We start from the raw sequence: 11,106 nt of genomic DNA, 5'->3' as shown, positions 1-11,106 counted from the left end.
TTGAAAAAAAAGTTTGGCTGAGATGAGATATGAAGACAGATTTTTGAGAGATATATAACTCCCGTCTTCTCAATTGCCGGCCACCTGAAAAAAAGTGCCATAAAGATTTAATCCTTGTCTTTATTTGTTTGGCTGAGTGATGACAGGCAACATGAATGCCAATATTTCCAGTTTCAAAGTCAATGAGATATATATACATAGTGTTCATTTGCCTTGTTATTGCAGACCCATCAACTTAGGACTCAAATTTGAACTCATGGCAACATTCTGACAATGAAAGGAGCTCAGAGACTCCCTTCTCCCAAACCAAACTTTTGAATCATAACTCTCACTTCCTAAGACACACCATATCCTGTGAGGCTTCTCCCTTCACTCTCAACAAACTCCTGTTGTGCATGCCCACCCCAGACAGGGCTGCCACTCAGCTGGTAGGTGCCTGTATGAGTGTGCTATGTGTTTACCATAGGCACCCATCCTGATTGGTCAGTAGGAAATATTTTGCCCAGTATCCTACCTCCAGGACTTCCTAGATTTTAGGGTAAATACAGTGAAGCTCACAGAATGGCACTTTAACAAGAAATCACAGGAAGGTGCTATATGATAATAAAGGAATTTATTTTTTAGTTCAGGGGATGTCAGTGCATGTCATTTGCAAGGATATTTAATATAAAATAGAGCAAACTATGACAAAATGATTTCTTCTGATACTGAAACGTGGCCCAAGGTCCCAATGTGGTCAGTGAAGAAATACCTGCTGTTTCCAGTGTCCATTCTCTTCTTCCTTTTTATAAAAGAATCCCCAAGTTTTGTCTGAGCACATGGCCACTCAGCTAGGGACTACATTTTCCAGCCAGGGGTAGACACATGATTATATTTCAGCAAATAGAATGTGAACCCAACTTCTGGGTCATATCACTTAGAAAAGAGATTGTTTGAAAATACCAATGTGCTGATGAGCTAGTTTCAACCTGGACATAAAAGTAACATGATAACTAGAACCTGGGTCCCTGGGCAAGCTCACTCTAGGCCTATTCTGGAGTTAAATGAGAAAGAAATAAAGTTCTATCCTGTTTGAGTCTGAGTATTTTACTGTGAGGAGAGTGGTCTCTTTGCTACAGCAGCTTAGTCTCTGTGCTAACAAATGCAAGGAGTTATATAAAGCCATGAGCCAAGGTGAGGTGGGTTGATGGGAGGGGAGGGGCATAAAGAGAAACAAATAAAAGATGACAGAGAATGATTTGACTTTGGGTGATGGGTATACAACATAATCGACTATTCAAATGATGTGGAGATGTTTTCTCTAAATCTATGTACTCTAATTGACCAATGTCACCCTGTTAAATTTAATTGTCTAAATAAAAATAAATAAATAAATAATAAAGCCATGACCTCTGGGAAGAAAAAACAAAGATTTAAAATTTGTACATGAATGACCAGAGAAACTATAATACAGCTTCAGGGACTGTGTTGTCAACATGAGCTTGTTGAGAAGAAAAATTGTGGTCTTAACTTTTATATGTTATACATTACAAACTGCACAACCATCTGAAAATCAATGCTATTCAAGATTTCACATAACAAAAGAAAATTTGGTTAAAATAAAGAAAAAATTTTATGTCCTCTGTAGCCAGTTCTCTGATATTAGTTGCCAAGAATCATAACAAAATGAATAAATAAATAAAATTTAAAAGACAGTGATGTGTCCAAGCCATTGCTGCTAGCTACTATAAGGAACATTCCCCAGATTTGAGAGCACAATCAAAAATTTTGTTCACCTTCACGTGTCGTCCACTGCAGCTCGGTGGTTTTCCCAGGGAGCAATTCTCTAACCAGGACTGTTACCTGGCTCCTTCTCACATTTTTACCTACAATTCTTTGTTCCCACCATGTGGATGTGGAGGATATAGAGAGAGGGCCTGGGCAAGATACACAGAATCCCTTGTTACTCAGGCCAATATTTTCTTTTTTTTTTTTTTTGCATTTTTCTGAAGCTGGAAACGGGGAGAGACAGTCAGACAGACTCCCGCATGCGCCCGACCGGGATCCACCCGGCACGCCCACCATGGGGCAATGCTCTGCCCACCAGGGGGCGATGCTCTGCCCATCCTGGGCATCGCCATGTTGTGACCAGAGCCACTCTAGCGCCTGAGGCAGAAGCCACAGAGCCATCCCCAGCGCCCGGGCCATCTTTGCTCCAAAGAAGCCTTGGCTGCGGGAGGGGAAGAGAGAGACAGAGAGGAAGGCGTGGCAGAGGGGTGGAGAAGCAAATGGGTGCTTCTCCTGTGTGCCCTGGCCGGGAATCGAACCCGGGTCCTCTGCACTCTAGGCCGACGCTTAGGCCAATATTTTCATTCACATTTTATCGACCAGAACTAGTGACATGCAAGACTGGGAATTATGATGCACTTATGGATATTCATAAGTATTTACAGTCTTTTCCTCAGCAGCCATTTTGATGGCTCTGGAAAGCAACAGCCCCACACATATTGGTTATAATCTGTTGTCCCCTTAAACTCCTGACCTGCTGCAAGACTGTGAAATATGCTCTGAAGTGTAGTCTGCAACATATGCCAGATAGGGAGAATTCAGATATAGCCTTCATTCCACAGCCCGCTGGCATAATTTTATGAGTATTGAGAGATTAAAATTTCTTTTCTTTTTTTTAAATTTTTTTTTATTGATTCATTTTAGAGAGTAGAGTGAGAAAAGGGGGGAGGAGAAGGAAGCATCAACTTCCATATGTGCCTTGACCAGGCAAGCCCAAGGTTTCGAACCAGCGACCTCAGTGTTCCAGGTTGATGCTTTTTCTACTGAGCCACCACAGGTCAGGCCTAAAATTTCTTTTCGCATGATTTTATTTGAAATTCTTGGTGAAATGCTAAAATTACATTCTAACTTAGTTCCACATCAGAATTTAACTGGCCTTTTTAAGATAGGTCCATAAATTGCTGTGTGCAATGATGAACCACCTTTTAAAAGAGCTGGGCCAGTAGACAGAAGACTTGTGCTCTCAGTCAGGCTGTGCCCCTAACCATCTGTGCAGATTTGGGAGCATCATCCTCTCTGGGTGATGTATTTCTTACAAATAAATTTTTTTTATTTGTAAGAAAATAAGGAAGGAAAGCAGTAAAGGCTTAAGAGGAGGGAGTTGAACTATATAGATGATTTCTGAGGCATCTAGTGCTTCATGGCTCTCTAATTTTTTATTATATGTCTTTGATAATGTTGACCATTTTAGAAACAAGAACATTTTAAGAGCTTCCTAGACTTTGGATATTCTTATTTTAGAAGCTCCACTTTACTTCCTATTGAACATATTAAAATGTACTAAGATTCTATTAAATAAATAATTTATGAGTAACTATAAATGAATTTTATATTTTGAGGCCAGTAACTCTTTATAAACCTAAAATATTTTGTTGACCTTAACACTATGCCTGTAGGGCTTGATTTTAGATTGATTCTCCAAAGAATCATTCTCTAGATTCTCACAAAATAGATTTCATTGTGGCTTAGTGGGTTCCATCATGCAGAGCTCTTACAAAGTAGAACATATATTGAAACACTCTATTCTTAAGAAACAGTGACTGCACACATCACTACACTCACTTGGGAAGTCAAAGGACCTGGAAGAAGGATTGGCAAAAAGGGTAACCTAACATGATAAGAAGACCCAGGGCTATTTAAGCAGTGTGGGTCAGCAGCCTTGATAGCTGTGTGTGCTTTCAGAATGTGATTGTGGGAGCATATTTGGTGTATTTTAAATGGTCTAGAGATTTGAAAGTGAACTTGATTTTATATGGAAACTTTTAACAGTAGTTGAGGTACAAGAAAATGAGAAGTAGACACCTAAAAAATTACATGAGTTGTTAGATTAATTGGTCTCTGATTTAAAGAATTTAATGGGTTGAACCCTTCCCACAAAAAGTTAGACAGCATGGACAGTCAACATTTTACACTAACTCCCATAGCTCCCTAGAGAGACCTGTTGGCTAGAGTATGTATCTGCCTTCCTCCCCAGAAGGGCAATCTAGCTGGAGACACTATGGGAAGTTCAGGAAAAGAAACTCAGACTCAGCCCAGCCAGGCATCCAGCCAAGTTTATAACACTCACACCACTCATCTTTGAAGATTTCAGCTTTTCCTGCATAAGCCATCTGGGTGTCAGTGCAAATAATGAGCTAGTGAAGACTTTGCCAACTCACTAAATACTTAAAAGGCTTACTAACATGCCATGCAAAATAAAACATTTGTGGCAACATAAAATGTCAAAATAAAGCGTTTGTGGCATAATAGACTTCCAAAATGTCGATCACCACAAGTTGACCTGATAGTTAATAAGCTTATTTGTCACTTGGATCTACAGAAGAAAAATAGAGGGGACTTCTTTTTTGACACTAATAAAATTGGGTGTTCACTCCACCAATGCCTGCAAGATACCAGCAGTATTAAGAAATATAAAACTAATATTATAATTCCTTTATTTAAATGCCTGTGGCTTTTGTACCATGAAGAACAAATTTAGAATTACTTGGCCTTCCCAGCCTGATCATTTTGAGATATTTTTTTTTAATTCAAGATTCCAAATAAAGTTGTCATGTAAGACCAGTAGTAAAAATTAGGGAAAACTATTTTAAAACCTTAGTTCATAACTAAAATAAACTGGCTTTGGCAAGCATCTAATTACAGACTTATTTTGTAATTTGAAATTAGGCCATATCTTGAGGACTGCCTATATGAAACAGCCCAGACTAATAAAAGAAGAACTCAAAAATTAGGATGAATCAGAAATTAGCAGAGCAACTGCTGAATACCTGGTAGTTAATAAATATGGAAGTCAAATGATAAAAATATACAGTAAAAACCATGTCAAAATGACTATTTACAGAAAAAGGAGGAACGCAGCAAGGAGAAGAAAAGAATTCAAGTTTCCCAAAGTGATAAATTCTATTTCAAATAATCCACCTGACTAGGTGGTGGTGCAGTGGATAGAGCATTGGACTGGGATGCCAAGGACCCAGGTTTGAGACCGTGACATCACCAGCTTGAATGCAGGCTCATCTGCTTTGAGCAAAAGCTCACCAGCTTGGACCCAAAGTTGCTGCTCAAGCAAGGAGTTACGTGGTCTGCTGTAGCCCCATGGTCAAGGCACATATGAGAAAGCAATCAATGAACAATTAAGGTGTAGCAATGTGCAACGAAAAACTAATGATTGATGCTTCTCATCTCTTCGTTTCTGTCTGTCTGTCCCTGTCTATCCCTTTCTCTGACTCTCTCTCTGTCCCTGTAAAAAAAAAAATCCAAGTTTAAACAGAGGATCTCAGAAGAAACTAATAACTTGATTTTGATAAAAATAGAGAAAAGATAATAGAAAATTCATATTCTATTTATATGTAGAGAAGTTGACAATTAGAAACTTAAAATGATCTTACTGATGTTTCTTATTAACAACTCCAAAAAGAAAAGAATAGGACTGAAAGCACAGAAACTCATCACGAAGGAGACTCTGACCTTAGCCATATTATTTAATCTCTTTGCTCTTCAATTTTTTTCTAAAGTGAGGGACATGGACTAGGTGACATCTAAAGTCTGCTCCAGCTCCAACATGGTATTGCATGGAAATGCTTGATACGTCTCAGCGTGACTATATCAGGGAAATGGTATGTTACTGTGAACAATGAGAAGAGCCTAAGGGGAGCTTCCTTTTTTTATTTCTCATCATTGAATTAGTCTCATAGTCCCTAGATTCCAAATTCTCTCCTAACATCCTGAATATGACACAGTTTCTTTTGTCTAGTAGACAGTAAAGCTGACTTTCATGATACTATGCAAAGTAGCCTAGAAATTTTTTAGTGTGCTTTGTTTTGAAGTGGATTCTTAACAACAGCACAGCCACAGCAAAAACATTCATCCTTACCTTATCAAAATAATTACTGTTTAAGGGGCAGTGTTTTCTCTTCTACCTGAATCAGTTCTTTTTTTTTCCCACCCCTCTTCCCCTACCTACACCAAAGGGCAGCCTAGAGCAGCTGGAGGGGACCAGGACCAGTTCTAAGATGTAAGTGAAGAGAATCCTTGGAGCTTTACCTTTCTTGCCCATAATTCTAATAGCATCCTTTCCTCGGTTTTCTCCCTCTGGCCTTGCCCAACCCTCACATGCAGGACTGTGCCTGTGCAGGCATCTCCTGTGCATGGAAGCCCCAGGCTTTCATGATGAGAAAATGAAGCTTGTCAAATGCAGATGGCCAACACCAATCATAATCCCTGACACAGAGTAGGAGCTTAATAGACACCAGGTGGATGGCTCACAAGCATTTTAAGAGTAACAAACTTGATCTTATAACATATTTCTTCATCCGATAAATAGTTCCCCCCAGAGTCACCGAATGCTAATGTGTTTATACAACAGTCTCCCAAGTCAGAGAAAAGCATTCCAGAGAGACTAAAACCCTCAACCCTAATTCTTAACCCAAGAGTCAGAATGGGAGACAGAAGCACAGTTCAGAATTCTTCAATTTTCACAACACACATGTATCCTCATCTTTCAATCACTTACCTTCAAAAATTACGATATGATGTTATAAAATCTTCACTAATTTGAAGTCACTAGCAGAGGCAATTTTAAGACTTAAAGGACAGAGGGAAGGAGAATGGAAAAGGGAGTGGGAGAAAAGGGAAGTTCTATTCTTGAGCTCTGCTGAATCACAGGTGCCGATCTGGGTACTGTTCATACAGTGTCTCATTTAGGCCTTAAGCTGTTAGATCTTCCATCTACAGACCAGGAGGAAGAGGCTCGAAGAAGCTGCTTTGCCTACACAGAGTTGCTTAGCTGAAAAGTGGAAGAGCTGGGACTGAAATCTAGCCTTTCTTTTTGTATTTTTACTATTTACCTCTTTCAAAAAAAATCTTTTCATTTGTGTTTGGCTCAGGTGTTACCTACATTCAAAGGAATCACAGTAAAGCTCTGTCCCTCAGCTTGTGGCATGTCTATATCTCTCTGCCAGACCTTGCACTTTACCCCTCAGGGCCCAGTTCACCACCTCAAAAAAATTTCTATTTCTTATTCACCTTGCCTTACACCGACAACCTGTTATGGATTGACTTTTGTCCCCCCAAAAGATGTTGAAGTCCTAAACTATAGTATCTTATTTGGAAATAGAGTCTTTGCAGATGATCAAGTTAAGATGAGTTCATTAGGGTGGGCCCTAACCCAATACGACTGGTGTCTATATGAAAGGGGGAGAACAGACATGTGTGCAGGAAGAGTGCCCATGAAGTTAAAGAACAGAGATCAGGGTGATGAATCCACAGGCCAAGGAATGCCAACGTTTGCCAGCAAAGCATCAAAAGCTAGGAAGAAGGCCTGGAATAGAGTCTGCTGCACAGCCCTCAGAGGAACTAACCCTGTTGACACCTTGATTTTGGACTTCTAGACTCCTGAGCTGTGAGACAATATTTTCCTGTTGGTTAAGGCACTCTGCTTTGGCACTTCGTTAGGACAGTCCCAGGAAACTAAGACAACTATCATGTAGTGAATACTAATCACAAATAGAGCAACAAGAGGACAGCTGCAAATTATATAACACAAATTATTCAGAAAGATCAAATAAAAATTCAGAAGGCAAAAGTAATCCAATATTTGCTCAATATGTCTTTATTCTACTCTGATCGCTGCAGTATTCAGAAAATGAGGCCATCAGATGTAACCAAGTATTTTAATTACATTAATTGCTCACAGAAATAAAAGCTTTTAGTCTGGTAAGTAATTTTAATGCTTCCTAGAGCTGTATCCTTCCTGAGATCCATGCATGTAAATTGATAAACGTGTTTTTAATTCACAGAGGAAATTGATATTGCCCAGAACCTGGAAGATACTTAACTTTTGAAACTCAGCTGTAAGTTTCAGCTCAGTGCAGGCAGGTTATGATTTTGAAGATCCAGGGAATGAACAACAACAGAGAAGGACACGCTTCGTAGATACTTTTTTCTTGAACTTTTAGGAGTAGCCTCTAACAGCCCAACTCAGGTTATGCTTTCATATGCATTTCTAATTTGCTTAAATGCACAAAGGGAATAGAATTTAAATAACATGAAAAATAAGACTGTGCCTTAGTGGACCCAATTTAATTTGTTGGCAAATATTGAAGTTCACTTGCAAATCAGTTTGGAAAACCAAATGCAGAGTTAAGATAACTTCCATTGTGTATCAAGTAAGGATAGTTGGCTCCCAGAAAAGAGAAAGGGAACCAGTTGTATAGACCAGCACATTTTGTATTTTTCTATGTCTTGTTTCTCATCAACCTTCAGCCACCACATTTCTTCCAGCTCCAGCTCATCAGAATGCATTATTCAAGAAAATATTTTAACATTTACTAGCAATTAATTTTTTTATTAATTAAAAAAACATGCATTTTGCTTGTATAGTGGGGCAAGCACTATCCTAGTAAGGTAGAGTGGTAAACTGAACAGGTACAATTTCTTCCTCCTTAAAACCACTCTTGAGCTCATTTATAAACTTGTGTTTGAAGCAACAGGAGTGCTTAGAAATGTACTATGCTTATAAGAAGTTTGTGGTGTTTTGTGATGGCCAGAACAATACAGGACCTCTCAAGTAAAAACACAATGTATAGCACAGGACTAAGGGTCCAATACATGATATTAACAGTTATTCCTGAGTTATGTGAGAAAAAAGAAATCATTGTTTGCCACAGACACCCACTGTTTTTCTGCCTAAACACCCTCTTCTTCTATAAATTAACTCAGTCCCCATTCAATATCCATGACTGCAGTAGGGGCAGCCATGACTAATGTGATCATGCCCCCCTGGACTATACACATCACTTATAATCATCTATAATCTAAAGCAGATTATGATAACTGCTATAAACTCAGACAGCAGCTAAGGTTTTGCAGTCCCTTGAAATCTAAAGATAGATTTAAATCCCCCAGTTTTGTCCTGTAACTCAGAAACACTGTCAGCCTCCACATTCTTCAGGGCTTACTTACTTTTTCCTCTGCCTTGTGAGATTATCTTTGCTTCCACCATTTTCAAATTAAATGTGCCCCCCAAAATAAATAATAAAACAAAAACCTTACTCTATAAGCACCCTAAAATGGAATACCAATGTCCCTTATCCTGACTGTGTTGAGGTAAAAAAAAAAATCCAAACATGTACAGAACTTTTATGAGTTTATTTGAGCCAAACTGAAGACATATATATGCCAGGGGGAAAGATCACAAATGCTCTGAAGAATAACAGTTTTGCAGCTTCTTTTACACATTGGGAATCAGGGAGGGTGAGTCAGGAAGATGCCATGGAGGTGGGAGGAAGAAAGGCGGAATTGGATTACAGGCTAATTAACAAGACTGTGCTCCCTTTTAGGGTGGCTCACTTTAGCAGGAGAGGTCTGAAAAGGGGGTCAGTTATTAGAAGGAGGGCTCTGAAAGGAGCGTTTTAAACGTATGTTCTCTTTGATGCACAAAAACATTGGCAAGGGCTTGCTTAAGCCTTAAAAAGTCTTTCTAAAAAAGGTTTATTACTGGGATGTAAGCATCCAACATGAGCTGCCCAGTTAGAGAGTTTGGATCAGATCATGAGGTTCTTTCCATCAAAGCCCTTTGCCATCCCCATGTGTTGTGTTACTGGGCTGCTTCCCTCAGACACCCTGTCTCACAGCTCTCACAAACTCCTATTCATTGCTCCTGCATACCAATTGGCCACTCTCTTTATTCTCAAATATCTTGTTCCTCTATTACCTGTCTGGGGAATTCTCAAGACCTTATCCTAAATACAGGCAATTTTTCCCCTAAGAATTCTATTACCTTTAATGAGATTTTTTAAAATCTCCACTATAGATTATTAACCAAGTTCTCAACATAAAACAGAGATAATGATTCTGAGAAGACGTAAGTGAAGAGATGACATTTAACTGGGTTTTAAAGGCTCAGCAAATTTCCTCAAGCCAAAAATGAGATGAAGGAGATTACATAAAAAAGGAGAAAAAAAAGTCTAAAAACACAGAGCAGGTTTCAGGAGCCTTAGGTGATATCCGTGGCATCTCACAAGTTGAACTTCAGGTCAGTTTGCAAAGGTGCCTTGAGGTGAAGGAGAGAGCACCCTAGAAAATGATCTGTGGAAGTAAGGCTTTATTGTTGATCCTGCAAAGTTTTTGCTTTTCATGATATGACTAATCTGTGTTTCAAGTTATCAGTTCTAGAAATTGGCTTGTACCAATTTAATGACTTGTGTTATGTACTTAGTATGTGATAGGCACACTGCTATGAATTGGTGATGTGAGATGAGTAAATGCTCAAAATGTCACTACACTGGAGAGAATTAGTGTGGAGCTTCCTAGGTATTGTGCCAGACACACCATCTGTAGCAGTAGCTGCATCAAGATATTGATCCCTTTAGTCTTTGGGACAACTAGGATGAACTTGGGGTGGCCAGAATCTCCATTCAGTTGTCTCCAGACATTAACAATCTTCACCTTTGACATCATTGTGCAGCACAAGTACTGTGTACCATGGGTACCATGCCATGGAGATGGCTAGAATGCACTGGCAAAGGATTAAGACAGTTTTGCAGAGGCCCAGGTGAGCAGGATGAGAGTATGGCTGTAGTGATGGTAAAGAACACAGGAACTTGAGAGCTATTTATGAGGTAGAATTAACAGATGTTGATCCATATAGCACCAGCCACCAACCACCATATTGCTTCTAACACCAATTCATTAAAAAGTTTCATTCAAGAAACTATTTTAAATGGTATTAAGCAACTACTGATTTTTTTTTCATGAATTGAACAAGTATTTTGCTTCGAGAGGGGCCAGACACTGTCCTAAGATACACTGGTAAACAGAACAGGGATAGTTTCTGCCTTCATAAAACCTATTGTTGAACTCAGTTATAAACTTGGTGCTAAGGCAGTTTTAATAGGTTTTTGTGGGAGGTGAGGATAAAGGAAAGGACAATGGGTATTTCAATGGGAGGAAATTCTACAACAAGGCATCCATCAGAGAGAAGTAGGTACAAATTTGGAGAATTAAAAATAGTTGAACCTGGTCTTTGCGGGGAGAGATTTCAATGGCCAAAAACTACTGAGA

Source organism: Saccopteryx bilineata, chromosome 2 (genome assembly GCF_036850765.1).
Source record: "Saccopteryx bilineata isolate mSacBil1 chromosome 2, mSacBil1_pri_phased_curated, whole genome shotgun sequence".
NCBI classification, from domain to species: Eukaryota; Metazoa; Chordata; class Mammalia; order Chiroptera; family Emballonuridae; genus Saccopteryx; species Saccopteryx bilineata.
Note: the sequence above shows the minus strand (reverse complement) of the source record.